A 14,793-nucleotide genomic window follows, 5' to 3' on the forward strand; every position below is an offset into this window, starting at 1 on the left:
GTAATGGGAGTTGGTGTTGGGTAATGGGAGTTGGTGTTGGGTAATGAGAGCTGGTGTTGGGTAATGGGAGTTGGTGTTGGGTAATGAGAGTTGGTGTTGGGTAATGGGAGCTGGTGTTGGGTAATGGGAGTTGGTGTTGGGTAATGGGAGTTGGTGTTGGGTAATGGGAGCTGGTGTTGGGTAATGGGAGCTGGTGTTGGGTAATGAGAGTTGGTGTTGGGTAATGGGAGTTGGTGTTGGGTAATGGGAGCTGGTGTTGGGTAATGGGAGTTGGTGTTGGGTAATGAGAGTTGGTGTTGGGTAATGAGAGCTGGTGTTGGGTAATGGGAGTTGGTGTTGGGTAATGAGAGTTGGTGTTGGGTAATGGGAGCTGGTGTTGGGTAATGAGAGTTGGTGTTGGGTAATGGGAGTTGGTGTTGGGTAATGGGAGCTGGTGTTGGGTAATGGGAGCTGGTGTTGGGTAATGAGAGTTGGTGTTGGGTAATGGGAGTTGGTGTTGGGTAATGGGAGCTGGTGTTGGGTAATGGGAGTTGGTGTTGGGTAATGGGAGCTGGTGTTGGGTAATGAGAGTTGGTGTTGGGTAATGGGAGTTGGTGTTGGGTAATGGGAGTTGGTGTTGGGTAATGGGAGTTGGTGTTGGGTAATGAGAGTTGGTGATGGGTAATGGGAGTTGGTGTTGGGTAATGAGAGTTGGTGTTGGGTAATGGGAGTTTGTTTTAGGTAATCAGAGTTGGTGTTGGGTAATGGGAGTTGGTGTTGGGTAATGGGAGTTGGTGATGGGTAATGGGAGCTGATGTTGGGTCATAGATTGAGGTGAAGTCAGCTTGGGTGGATAAGGGAATAGCAAGGGAAAGAATACAGGTGTGGGAATTACCTAAAGGTCTCTAAAGAGTTGCTTCACCTAGGTCAAAATATAAATCAGGAAATAATGGGGGCAAGTAAGAAGGGGACTAACATTCTCATTAATAATTTTAATTTGCATATTGGAGGAAAAATCAAATGGGCAAGGGTAACATGGAGAAGAAATTTCTACAGTACATCAGATTGTTTCTGAGAACAATGCATTGCACAAGCACCCAATACCCAGTCTCCTTCCGACCTAGTGATGGGTAACGAGGGCAGGTATAAAGAGCTCCCAGAGAATCCTCCAGGGGGGTAGCAATCATTACATGGCAGAATGTCAAACTCAGTTTAAAATAAAGTGGCTCATGTCTCCAACCAGTGCCCTCAACGTTAGCCGCAGCAGTTACACAGCAATCATGGAAAATAGACAGAAGGAAAGCAAGGATGAGAACTTTAAAATAGAGAGCTTGATGTAAAATTGCGGCCAATGAGCTTTTTTAAATTCAATGGGATTTGGGATGTGACATCACAGGCTGGACCAGCATTTATTTCCCATCCCTAATCGCCCAAAGGGCAGTTAAGAGTTAACCACATTGGGTGGAGTTACGTGTAGGCCAGACCAGGTAAGGATGGCAGATTTCCTTCCCTGAAGGACATTCGTGAACTATGTGACCGACTCAACACTGACATCTTCTACAAACCCGACTCCCACAGCTACCTGGATTACACCTCCTCCCATCCTGGCTTCTGCAAAAATGCTACCCCTTATTGCCAATTCCTCCGCCTCCACTGCATCTGCTCCCAGGAGAACCAGTTCCACCACAGACCAACACCAGATAACCTCCTTCTTTAAAGACCACAATTTCCTTTCCCACGTGGTTGAAGATGCCCTCTAATGCATCTCATCCATGTCCCGCACCTCCGCCCTCGAATCCCACTCCTCCAATTGCAACAAGGACAGAATCCCCCTGGTGCTCACCTTCCACCCCACCAACCTCCGCATAAATCGCATCATCCTCCGCCATTTCTGCCACCTCCAAACAGACCCCACCACCAGGGATATATTTCCCTCCCCACCCCATTCCACCTTCTGCAAAGACTGTTCCCTCCGTGACTACCTGGTCAGGTCCACGCCCCCCCTTCAACCCACCCTCCCATCCTGGCACCTTCCCCTGCCACCGCAGGATTTGCAAGACCTGCGCCCACACCTCCTCCCTCACCTCCATCCAAGACCCTGAAGGAGCCTTCTACATCCATCAAAGTTTTACCTGCACATTCACCAATATCATTTATTGTATCCGTTGCTCCCGATGTGGTCTCCTCTACATTGGGGAGACTGGACACCTCCTCGCAGAGCACTTTAGGGAACATCTCCAGAACACCCACGCCAAAGAAACCACACACCGCCCTGTGGCCCAACATTTCAACTCTCCCTCCCACTTTGCTGAAGACATGCAGGTCCTGGGCATTCTCCACCGCCGCTCCCTCACCACCAGACGCCTGAAGGAAGAACGCCTCATCTTCCGCCTCGGAACACTTCAACCCCAGGGCATCAATGTGGACTTCACCAGTTTCCTCATTTCCCCTCCCCCCATCTCACCCCAATTCCAAACTTCCAGCTCAGCACCGCCCTCATGACCTGTCCTACCTGCCAATCTCCCTTCCCACTTATCCACTCCACCCTCCTCTCTGACCTATCACTTTCATCTCCACCTCCATCCGCATATAACACTCTGAGCTACCTTCCCGCCAGCTCCACCCCCCTCCCATTTATTTCTACACCCCTGAGGTCCCCAGCCTCATTCCTGATGAAAGGCCAGAAACATTAATTTTCCTGCTCCTCAGATGCTGCCTGACCTGCTGTGCTTTTCCAGTACCACTCTGATCTTGACTCTTAATATCCAGCATCTGCAGTACCCACTTCCACCTAGTCCCACTCTCCAGTCCTATCTCTGTAACCCTCTAATTTAATCCCTTTCAAATATATCTCCAGCTCTCTTCTGAAACCTGTGATGGAATCTGCCTCCACCACTCTCCCAGGCAGCGCATTCCAAATCCAAACAATTCTCTGAGTACTGAAGTTTCTCTTCATCTCACATTCCTAGCTCTCTTTCTGACAATCTTGAAATTGTTGACACATCTCATTCTCTCAATTGCTCATTGTAATAATAGTACTAATTTCAACAACAGCTATTACTTCTTGCATTTATTTGGAATGTGCAATTTGACAGCAAAAAGGCAGTGGAAGATATTGAGGAAGGGTGTTGAAATTCGGTGAGTATCTAAGGGTTTGGTTTGACAGACTACAAAGGCTGGATCTTTAGTTCCTGAATATGGACAGTGAGCTGATTGAGGTTTTATGGACTTTTGAAGGAACTGATGAGGTAGTAGAGGGGAACATCCTCCAGTAATGAAGAGATTAGGTTAAGGATTTATCATCTGATTATCAGAGACAGGCCATTGAGGGAAAAAACTTAGGAAATGGTTCATCCCACAAAGCAATAGAGTTTTAAAAGATTTATTCATAGGTTGTGTGCATTGTGTCAAGGATTGACATTATTACCCGCCCTGAACTGCCCTCAGGAAGGAACTGGCTCAACTGAAAGGTGTGCTTTCCCATTGCAGAATCAGTCCCATTGCTATTGGTCTGGACTCACATGTAGGGCAAACCAGGTAAGGATGGCAGATTTCCTTCCCTGAAGGACAGTCGTGAACTATGTATATTATTTTTTCTAATAATCGTCTGGTGATCACTATTACTGAAGATTTAATTATTTTATAAATTGAATTTGCATTCCCCGTTTGCTGTGAGATTTTGGAGGGAAGGGTGAGATTTTGGAGGGATTTACAGGTAAATAAGCTGTTAAAGGGGTTTGACAAAATAGACATGGGGAGGATGTTTCCTCATGGGGGTAATCGAGAGGTCACAGTTTTAGGACAACTGGTAGCAGATTTCAAACCATGATGAGGAAAAATTACTTCTCTCAAAGGGTCGTGAATCTGTGGAATTCACTCTCCCAGACTGCGATGAATGCTAAGACATTGAGTAAATTTAAGGAGGAGCTGGACAGATTTTTAATCACTAATGTGTTGGAGGATAATAGAGAGCAGTGGAGCTGAGGCCGAAATGAGGCAATGATTGTATTAAATAGGAGCAAGCTTGAGGGGTTGAATGGCCTCCTCCTGCTCCTAATTCCTATGTTGTTATGATTTGAAAGTACGCTGATAATTTTAAAATAGAGAGCTTGATATAAAATGGGAATCTGGAGAAAACATGAGCAGAGTGATCTGATCTATTTGGGATTTTCAGGAGAGTGCAGCATTTAAAATGAATCTTGGATTATTTGTAAAATCCATCAGAAATTTGTTGCTGCAGCTTCAGCCCATGGCCTTTGTTCTGTCAAGACAATCTCTGAACATTTCTGTCACCTTGTGTTCTACACAACGTTACAAAACAAAACTCAATGTTACGCTTTCTGTAGTCACTGTAAATACTGTCTTCACTGTGGGACTTGGCTCTTGATCCAACCCAGACAGAAGTCCTGAAGGTACACCCTCTGTTACAAATGAAATGAGTTGTGCTAGGTTTAGGGCCATGGCCCCAACAGATGTCAGAACAAAGAACAGAACCTCTGGTCATGAGAGATTAGTTCATACTAATGGGTCCATTCACTCAGACAGATGGCAAGGTGACGCTCTTGTGGTGCAATGGTGGACTGCCTACCCCCTGGGTTCAAGTCCCACCTGCTCCAGGGGTGTGTAATAACATCATTGAACTGGTTGATTAGAAGAATAGTTTTTTTAAAGGTCAAAAGAAAGAACTCTGTGGCACAGTTACAGTGTCCCTACCTCTGAGCCAGAAGGTGTGGGTTCAAGTCCCACCTGCTCCAGAAATGTGTCAGAGCATGTCTGAACAAATATATAAAATGATCCCTACAGCCTTAAGTCAACCACAGGTATCTTGCCAAAATAAAGGGAAAAAATAAAGGACAGATGATGTGAGAAATGGATGATATGTGGAAAATTGACAGAGACATTGTTGAAGCTGGACTGTGCCTGATCCCTGCAGACCCTATTACCAGCACAGTGCACAAACTCAGAGGTTTCAAACTCTCCAACTCCTGATTCTTACAAAAACATTAACTGCATTTCTAACCGCCTCCTTCTGTCCCAACAGGAACTCTCCATTCCAACCCCAACTCTCTCCTCGTGGGATTGAAGGTGACATATTGAGCAGGTTTGGAAATGGGACTGAGTTACAGAAACAGAGGCAAAATGGGCACAGCAAATTTTGAGAAGATTTGTAGCTCAGGTTGAGGTTTTGGATGTAGGTTTGCTCGCTGAGCTGAAAGGTTCATTTCCAGACGTTTCGTTACCTGACTAGGTAACATCTTCAGTGGGCCTCATGCGAAACAATGCTGAAAATTCCTGCTTTCTATTCATATGTTTGGATTTATTTGGGTTGGTGATGTCATTTCCTGTGGTAAAGTCACTTCCTGTTCTTTTTCTCAGGGGGTGGTAGATGGGATAGAATGGGCACCTTCTCAAATTCTCCTCATTCCTGATGAAGGGCTCCAGTCCTGAAACATTGATTTTCCTGCCCCTCAGATGCTGCCTGACCTGCTGTGTTTTTCCAGCACCACACTGTCAACTCTGATCTCCAGCATCTGCAGACCTCACTGTCTCCTACATTTTCAAATTGGCTGAACCTGTGTGTGGTCTCCCACAAGGATCTGTGTTGGAGCCTCAACTATTCATCATGTTTATTAATGATTCAGAGGATGGAGGAGAAAACCTCAAGACTTTACTTGCCAATTTTAGCATACAAGAAATGTAGATGGAAAGGTACAGAGAGATTAAGATGAAGGTTTCTGAAATTAAAAAGGCAAACTGTGGCAAATGGATTTATATGTCAGCAAATGGGAGGTTTTTATGTTGAAGCTTCAATAATGGATCAATCTATTTTCTAAAGATAAAAGGCTAGAGGCAGTGGAGTTTCAAAGTACTGGAAAAACTCAGCTGTAAAAACAGAAATTGCTGGAAAAACTCTGCATCTGTGAAGAGAAATCAGAGTTAACGTTACGGGTCAAGTGACCGCTCCCCAGAACTGGTTGTGTTGTTGAGTCCACCATTGAGTGGATCATTAAAAAGTCAGGAACAGTTACAGAAAATAATTGAAAAGGTAACTGGAATGTTAGCCTTTGGCTGGAAGCCGAGAAGACAAGGGAGTAGAAATCCTCCTGCAGTGATACAAAGCCCTGGTTAGGCCATACCCTGGAATCAGAGTAGGCTCTGGGCCCACACTCAGGAAGGAAAGACTGATCTTGGAGGGAGAGGTGTCTCAGTTCCCCAGAATGGGACCCATCTAGATTAGATTACTTACAGTGTGGAAACAGGCCCTTCAGCCCAAGGAGTCCACATCGACCCTCCGAAGAGCAACCCACCCAGATCCATTCCCCTACATTTACCCCTTCACCTAACACTACGGGCAATTTAGCATGGCCAGTTCACCTGACCTGCACATTTTTGGACTGTGGGAGGAAACCGGAGGAAACCCACGCAGACACGGGGAGAATGTGCAAACTCCACACAGTCAGTCACCCGAGGCAGGAATTGAACCCAGGTCTCTGGCGCTGTGAGGCAGCAGTGCTAACCACTGTTCCACCATGCCGCCAAAGAACAGGAGGAGGCCATTCAGCCCTTGACCCCTGCCTCTAGCCTTTCAAAGATCTACAAAGAGAGAATATCCCAAATAGGAGGTAGGAAGGTATTTCTGTAGGTTGAGTCTAAAAGTAGAGGCATAGGCAAATATATCAAGGCAGACCTTTCAGGATTGAAATTAGGAAACATTTTGACACACAAACTGAGAGGTTTGGAACACTTTACAAACGTCAATCCATGCAAGATCAATTGTTCATTGAATCAGAGATTGGTAGATTTTTTTTATTCAATGGTGTTAAGGGATATGGGGGTGAAGGCAGGTTGGATCATAGTCATCATGCCCTCATTGAATTCTGGGATTGGGGTCAAGGGCTGAATGGCCTCCTCCTGTTCTTAAGTTCCTTTAATTGCCATTCAGAAAGATCATCTGCAGGAGCACTCAATGGCAATGGACATCAGCAACCCCAACCCTTTGCAATAAAATGTTCCCTTTTCTTCTTCTCTAAAGTTATTGAGTGTGTATTTGTCCATGGAATCAATTCAGCAAACTGTTGGAAATGTCCTCTTCAGCATTTACCCTTTGCTCCTTCCTTCTTCATCTCCTCTGATTGAAGTTGGATGAAAGGTTCTTCCCCCTCCTCGGGTATCACCCATCAGTTGACATTGAACCTTTCCATTTCTCTCTGCAAATGGACTGCCCTTAGTGTCACATACAGTTCTAACTGTGGCCCCAGCTATACCCTGGTACAAGCCCTTCTTCCTTACAAAGGGAGCTCATGCTGAATCTGAAAGTAAGGTAGGTTTCCATGTGTACTTTCCTTTGGGTTAGTGTGTGGTTTAACGTGCAAAATACTCATTCTTACAGTAAACAATCAATGAAAGGGTTTATTGTAAATACCTTTGTTTTTGGTCGTGGTTATGCAATAACCAACCACTGAGATCCGGTTACAACACACAGCTTGGTGGAGGCAGCAGCGATAAACCAACACCATTCTCTAACCACATGTGATCTATAGGTCATCACAACCTTTCTTGCAACTTGATGCACTGCTATATTTGTAAAATCTGAATGACTACGTGGCAGTTTATTGCAAACGTTGTGGCGAGAACTCAAGCAGGAAATCAGTGGGTGGTTACAAAAATGTTCCACCAGCATCTAAAAAGGTTCACAACGCGAATGAGGAGCTATCTCACACTCAGAATTAAATATGTGCACAGACAAAGAATGTTCACTAAAGGGCAGCCAGCCAACCTTCAGCATTAAGCTGCCAGATATCTTATTCTCTTGAAGTAGGGTCTGTCTTCAACAAGAATTGAAATGATCACAGGTTACCTGTTAGAGACTTCACCATTCTTGATGTTTCCTTCTTGTCCAGGTCCCACTTTCATTTAGAGTCATATAACATGGAAGCAGACCCTTCAGTCCAACTCATTCATGCTGACCAGATATCCCATTTGCCAGGACTTTGTTCATATCCCTCTAAACCTTTTCTATTCACATACCCATCCAGATGCCTTTTAAGTGTTGTCATTGTACCAGCCTCCACCACTTCCTCTGCCAGCTCATTCCATACACACACCACCCTCCATGTGAAAAAGTTGCCCCTTTGGTTTTTTTAACATCTTCCCCCTCTCACCTTAAACCTATGTCCTTAGTTTTGGACTCTCCTATCCTGGGAAAAGATATCTTGTCTATTTATCCTAACCAAGCCCCTCATGATTTTATAAACCTCTATTATGTTATCCCTTGGCCTCCGACACTTCAGGGAAACCAGCCCCATCCTATTCAACCTCTCCCTATAGCTCCAACCCTCCAGCCCTGGCAACATTGTTGTAAATCTTTTCTCCGCCCTCTCAAGTTTAACAGCATCTTTCCTACAGAAGGGCAACCAGAATTTCTCCACCATTGATGGCCTTTTCATCAGATGCCTGGGTCCCTAAGTAATTCTGCCCACCATGTTCTTGCCTGCTCATGCCCTCGCACCCCCCCCCCCCACCCCCCAACTCCCGGTTATTTCATTTGGATGGTGGCTTTGTAAAGCTGGGTGACACCAACAGAGTGGCTTCAATCCTTATCCTGGCTGAAGTCACCCTGAAGGATTTATCCTCTTATTCCTTACCTGAGGTGTGCTAGCCCTCAGGTTTAATTCACTACCAGACATCAGTCTCCAGTGTTCCAGCAGGCCCTATGGTACTCTGGGACAATGGTGGGGGAGCTGCCTGAAGTGGTTGAATCACAGTACTATCACAGCATGGAAGGAGGCCAGTCAGCCCATCATACCTGCACTGGTTCTATTACCTCGTGCCAATCTCTTGCCCTTTCTCCAAATCCCTACACACTACTTCAAACCAAGAAACCATCCTGTGCCCTCTTGAATGCCTCAGTTGAGCCTGCCTTCAGGCAATGCATTCCAGACCCATAGTGACAATGTATTTTCTCACATCACTCTTGCTTCTTTTGCAAATTGCTTTAAATCAATTCCTCTTTCTTCTTGCTTTTATGAGCGGGAACTGCTTCTCCCTATCTACTCTACCCTACCCATTCATGCTTTAGAAACCTCCATCTAATCTCCTCTCAGCCTTCTCTTCAATGAACAAACAGTCTGCTCCATTCCCTAACTCACATATTCTTATAATGCACTGTGGATATGAGACTTCATTGAGATGGTGCTAAAATACTCTCCTTGAGCTGGGGATAAAGATATATCTCATGTCCTCACACCATTCATCTTTCGTCAATGTGTGACTCACAGTGCGGTCACGGCATGCCCTCATGATATGGTTTCTTGGGTTGAACATTATTCCCAGTGTGATACAGTCTGAGTGCTGTCCTATATGTCAGCCCATGTAAGATATACCACAAGTTTCAAGTACTTAATGAGACAGATGTCATGAAGTTTAGTAATATCACTACCCATTTAAATTGCTATAATAACACAGGCCTATTATATTTATAGTATATGATATATATACATATAGTCTAGGTTTTGAGCTTACTGATTATTACAATACGTTAAAACTACATAACTGAATACATTAAACTGACTCCATGAAGATGAGGTGGGAACTTTTATACTGAACTGTTAAATGTTGCGGTGCCTGATATCATTCTCAGTGCCTGCAATCTCTGACATAATGAAACTTTCCCCTTTAAAGAATGGGAGTTTTTATCTAATAAAATACACAAGGATATATAAAGGTAGAGTGTATCTGTTGGGTTAGATAATGCAAGAGATAACTCAGAGAAGACCCATTTCAGGCTGGAAATGTTACCTCTGTTTCTCTGTTTCAGATAGTGTCAGACCTGTTGAGTTTCTTTTAGATAATGTTTTAGTGGATGTACAGTACATCCTAAGCTAGTCCTTACATAGTCTTCATGATGAGACGGTCGCCTCACTCCACAGTGTGCTGTCTGGTACAATAATGGGTTGAAGTATGTCATCTGTCATTGGTATGTCGTTATTATCTAGCATCATTCTTCAGTCATCGAATGGTGATCATGAAATACAGTTCGAATCTATACAAACACCCAACATAAGAAGTAGAGCAGGAATATGCTGTTCAGTCCCTCAAGCTTGCATCACCATTTAATGTGATCAATGGCTGACTTGCCCTAAGTCTGGATTCCTCTTCCATAACAATACAGCATCTCCATCAACATCCTGATATTTCCAAAATCTATCCATTTCCTCTTTAAATACTTTCAGTGAGTTGTGGAGTCATGGGGACATACAGCATGAACACAGACCCTTCGGTCCAACTCGTCCATGCCAACCAGGTATCCTAAATTAATCTAGTCCCACCTGCCAGCACTTGGTCCACATCCTCTTAAACCCTTCTTCCTACTCATGTACCAATTCAGATGCCTAGCCTCCACAACCCTCTTGAGTAGGGCATTCCAGACATTCATAACCTTTTGAGAGAAGGAATTCCTTTCCATCTCAGTTTTAATGGAGTGTTCCCTGATTCCGTAACTCAGTCGCTTAGTTCCAGACTCCCCCACTGGTGGAAACATCTTCTCAACATTGACCTTGTCAATCCCATCTCAGAATCTTGTATGTATCAATAGGATCACCCCTCATTCTTCTAAACTCTGATGAATAAAGGCCTAACCTGTCTAACTATTCTTGATAATTCATAGAGACGCACAGCATAGAAACAGGCTATTCGGCCCACCACGTCTATGCTGACTAGCAAACACCAAACTACACTAATCTCATTTACCTGCACTTGGTCCTTTACCTGCTGGGCTCTGGTACTTTAAGTGTGCATAAAGGTGTTCCTTAAATGCTGTGAGAGTACCTCCTCCCACTACCCTCTCAGGCAGCATGTTCTGTATTTATATCATCCTCTGGGTGAACAAGTCAACCTCTTTGTCCCAGGGACTAGCCCTAGTGAACCTCTTGTGAAATGCTGCCCATGTCTTAGTTCAATATGAGAATCAAAACTGTACACAGTCCTCAATCTGCAGTCTTCCTAGTATCTGTAAGACTGTGATAAGGCTTCATGCTTTTTAAAATTCCAACCCCTAGCAATAAAGGCCAAAATTCCATTTGTGTTCTTAGTGACATGCTGACCTTTTCGTTTCACACACAAAAACACCCAGATCCCTCTGCACTGCACTTTTTTGGAGGCTCTTCCATTTAAATCACACAGATGGTTTTCCTACAATGTGTTTATTAAACGCGATTTGTCTACAACATGATTCGTGATTTGCCAACCATTTTCTTTTTACAAAGTGAACCACCGTTTGCTGATATGAAGGTCGGAGGAATTCTCATCTCCACCACAAGGTGTTGCAGTGGGCGGAGAACTGGACTCTGCGTCAGCTTCACGCGATCAGTCGCCTCCAGTGTTGTGTGTTAGTGAGGATGAAATATTGTTCCCAATCTTCACTGATTGTGGCCTGTGGGTCAGGAAACTGAGGATCCAGTTGCAGAGAGTGGGGCTTAGTCCGAGATCACTAAGTTTAGTCATCAGTCTCGAGGGGATAATAGTGTTGAAGGCTGAACTGTAGTCAATTAGTAGGATTCTTACGTAGCTGTTGTTGGTGTCAAGATGTTCTAGGGAGGAGTGAAGGCAAGTGATATGGCATCTGACGTGGATCTGTTGGTCCGATAGGCAAATTGGAGTGGGTCAAGATTAGTGGGGAGGCTGGAGGTGATTGATGCCATGACCAGCCTTTCAAAGTACTTCATGCCCACCGAGGTTAGGGTCACTGGGCAGTAGTCATTGAGACATGCTGCACGAGCCTCCTTAGGCACAGGGATGATGTTGGCCCTATTGAAACAGGCCGGGACAGTGGCCTGCTGCAGGGAGAGGTTGAAGATGTCTGAGAAGACCTCTGCCAGTTGATCTGCACATGCTCTGAGTGCACAGCCTGGTACTCCATCTGGTCCCATCGCTCTCCTTGGATTCACATGGAGGAAAACTGATCTGCCCTCTGATGCAGTGACTGTTGGGATCGGTTCGTCAGGACTTGTTGGAATAGGTGTTACCTCTCCACTGAAATTCTGCTCAAAGCGAGAATAGAAAGTGTTGAGACGATCTGGGAGGGATGTATCATCGTCTACTATCTTGCATTGTCTCTTTTTTGAACCTGTGATATCGTTCAGTCCTTGCCGTAGTTGCTGGGTGTCTGTCTGGGTCTCTAGTTTGGATCAGTATTGGTCCTTGGCTGTACTAATGGCTCTGTGAAGGTCATACTTGGATTCCTTATATTTGAGTGGGTCTCCTGGTCTGAAGGCCTCACACCTGGTTTTTAGCAAGTTCTGGATGTCCTGATTCATCCAGGGTTTCCTGTTGGGGAACACCCAGATTAACCTCCTCGGTATGCAGTCCTCCACACACTTGCTGATCACGTCTGTGATGGTGGTGGTGTACTCGGCCAAGGTACCTGTGGCCTGTTTGAACACGGCCCAATCAGGTGATCCCAGACAGCCCCGGAGTCGATCCTCTGCCTCCTCCGACCAGCGCTGGACCTGTGTCTGCGAGGGGGAGTCTCCTGCTTGAGCTTTGGCCTGTAAGCCGGGAGAAGAAGCATGGCCTTCTTCAGCAATATCCAGGACCTGAGGTTTGTATATGATGCCATTGTGATAAAGGTGAATGATTGCTAACCCATGGAAGAAGGGAGAGATATTTAAGTTGTTCAGCAGGTTTCACTGACTCCTGCCTTGTCAGTGACATCACTGGTATCTCAGGAGATCTTCATGGTGATGCCCAAATCCTGGAAGAAGGTGGTCTTCTCAGGGCCTCAGCCTTTGCCTTGGTACAGTGAGCCCTGTGAGGAGCAATCACACCGACACATGCAGCAACTGACCCCTTGTTGGTCAGGTTATGGTCTTCACACAAATCCACCCTGGTGAATCCAAAACCAGCGTTTCTACGGAGATGTGGCAGAGGGTTTGCCGGAGCAGGATTACTTTGTAGGTGGCCTCAGATGGCTTTGTGCATCATGGTCTTTCTGCCCATCAACACAGCAACCTTAACACACTGGACAGCAATGAAATGAGGGGTGCATAGGTTATTTTAATTTAGATTAGGAATAATCCTCAGCACAACATCGTGGGCCGAAGGGCCTGTTCTGTGCTGTACTTTACTATGTTCTATGTTCTATGATATCCAGAAATGTTGCATCTGTTTGGGTCCAACATCATCTGCACCAACAATGAAACATTTTTGATGCTGAACCACCATTTGAATAATTTTCTAAAAATACTTGGACTTCTGCATAGCTCTGTCACCCCTGAACAAGGGAATAATATTTGCTACTCTTCAATCATCTGGCACTACTCCGATGGATAGTGAGGACGCAAAGATCATCGCCAAAGGCGCAGTAACTCTTCCCTCATTTCCTGTAGTAACCGTGGATATATCCCAGGGAATTTATCTATCCTTTTGTTTTTCAAAATTTTCAGCACATCCTCCTCACTAACATCAACCTGTTCGAGCATATCAGCCTGTTTCACACAGCCCTCAAAAACATCAACGTCCCTCTCAGTAGTGAATACTGAAGCAAAGTATTCATTAAGGATGTCCCCTACCTCCTCTGATTTCACGTGCAAGTTCCCTCCACTATCTCTGATCAGCACTCCCCTCGCTCTGACCATCCTCTTGTTCCTCTCATAAGTGTAGAATGCCTTAGGGTTTTCCTTAATCCTATCCACTAAAGTTTTCTCATGTCCCCTTCTAGCTCTCTTAAGTCCATTCTTCAGTTCCTTCCTGGCTACCTGTTAACTTTCTAAAGCCCTGTCTGATCCTTGCTTCCTCAACCTTAAGTAAGCTTCCTTCTTTCTCTTGACTAGATGTTCCACATCCCAAGTCGCCAAGGTTCTTTCAACCTACCATCCCTTCCTTGTTTCAGTGGGACAAACCTGTCCAACACAATCAACAAGTGCTCCCTAACCAACCTCCACAATCTGTTGTGCATTTCCCTGAGACCATCTGTTCCCAATCTAGGTCCCATTTCCTGCCTAATAGCATTGTAATTTCCCTCCCCCAATTAAATATTTTCCCATATTGTCTGCTCCCAACCCTCTCCAAGAGTATAGTAAAGGTCAGGGAGTTGTGATCACTATCACTGAAATACTCTCCAACCAAGAGATCTGACACCTGACCTGGTTCATTGCTAAGCACCAAATCCAATATGGCCTCCCTTCTAGTCAGCCTATCTACATATTGAGTCAAGAGCCCTTCCTGGACACACCTGACAAAGCTGATCCATCCAAGTTATTTGAACTAAGGAGGTTCCAATCATTATGAGGGAAGTTAAAGTTACCCATGACAACAACCCTGTTACTTCTGCACATTTCCAAAATCTGCCTCCTGATCTGCTTCTCCGTGTCTCTGTTCCTTTCCTATTTCTGACGTCCACCCATACTGACTCACTAGACAACCCTCTTCCACCTCTTTTGCCTTCCCACATTCCTTCTGAAACATCTAAACCCTGGAATCTTCAACAACCATTCCTGTGCCTGTAACATCCAAGTCTCCATAATGGCCGCAACATCACAGCTCCAAGTATTGATCCATGCTCCAAGTTCATCACCCTTATTCCTGATACTTCTTGCAATAAAATTGACACACTTCAACCCATCACACTGCCTGCACCTTTGCCCTATCAAGTGCCTATCCCTCCTCACAGACTCTCTGCACACTGTGTCTTGCTGTTCATTTCCTACTCCATCATCTGATCCGTAGCTCCGGTTCCCACCCTCCTGCCAATCTAGATTAAACCCTCCCAAAGAGCTCAAGCAAACCTCCCACCCAGGATGTTGGTTCCCCTGCTGT

General features: G+C 45.1%; 1 pseudogene; it reads right to left on the reverse strand.

Moving 5' to 3' along the window:
* Positions 1-9,587: 9,587 nt before the first annotated feature.
* On the reverse strand, positions 9,588-14,285 carry LOC140462764 (large ribosomal subunit protein uL10-like; annotated as a pseudogene).
* Between the last annotated feature and the right edge of the window lie 508 nt (positions 14,286-14,793).

Source organism: Chiloscyllium punctatum, chromosome 37 (genome assembly GCF_047496795.1).
Source record: "Chiloscyllium punctatum isolate Juve2018m chromosome 37, sChiPun1.3, whole genome shotgun sequence".
Taxonomy (NCBI): domain Eukaryota; kingdom Metazoa; phylum Chordata; class Chondrichthyes; order Orectolobiformes; family Hemiscylliidae; genus Chiloscyllium; species Chiloscyllium punctatum.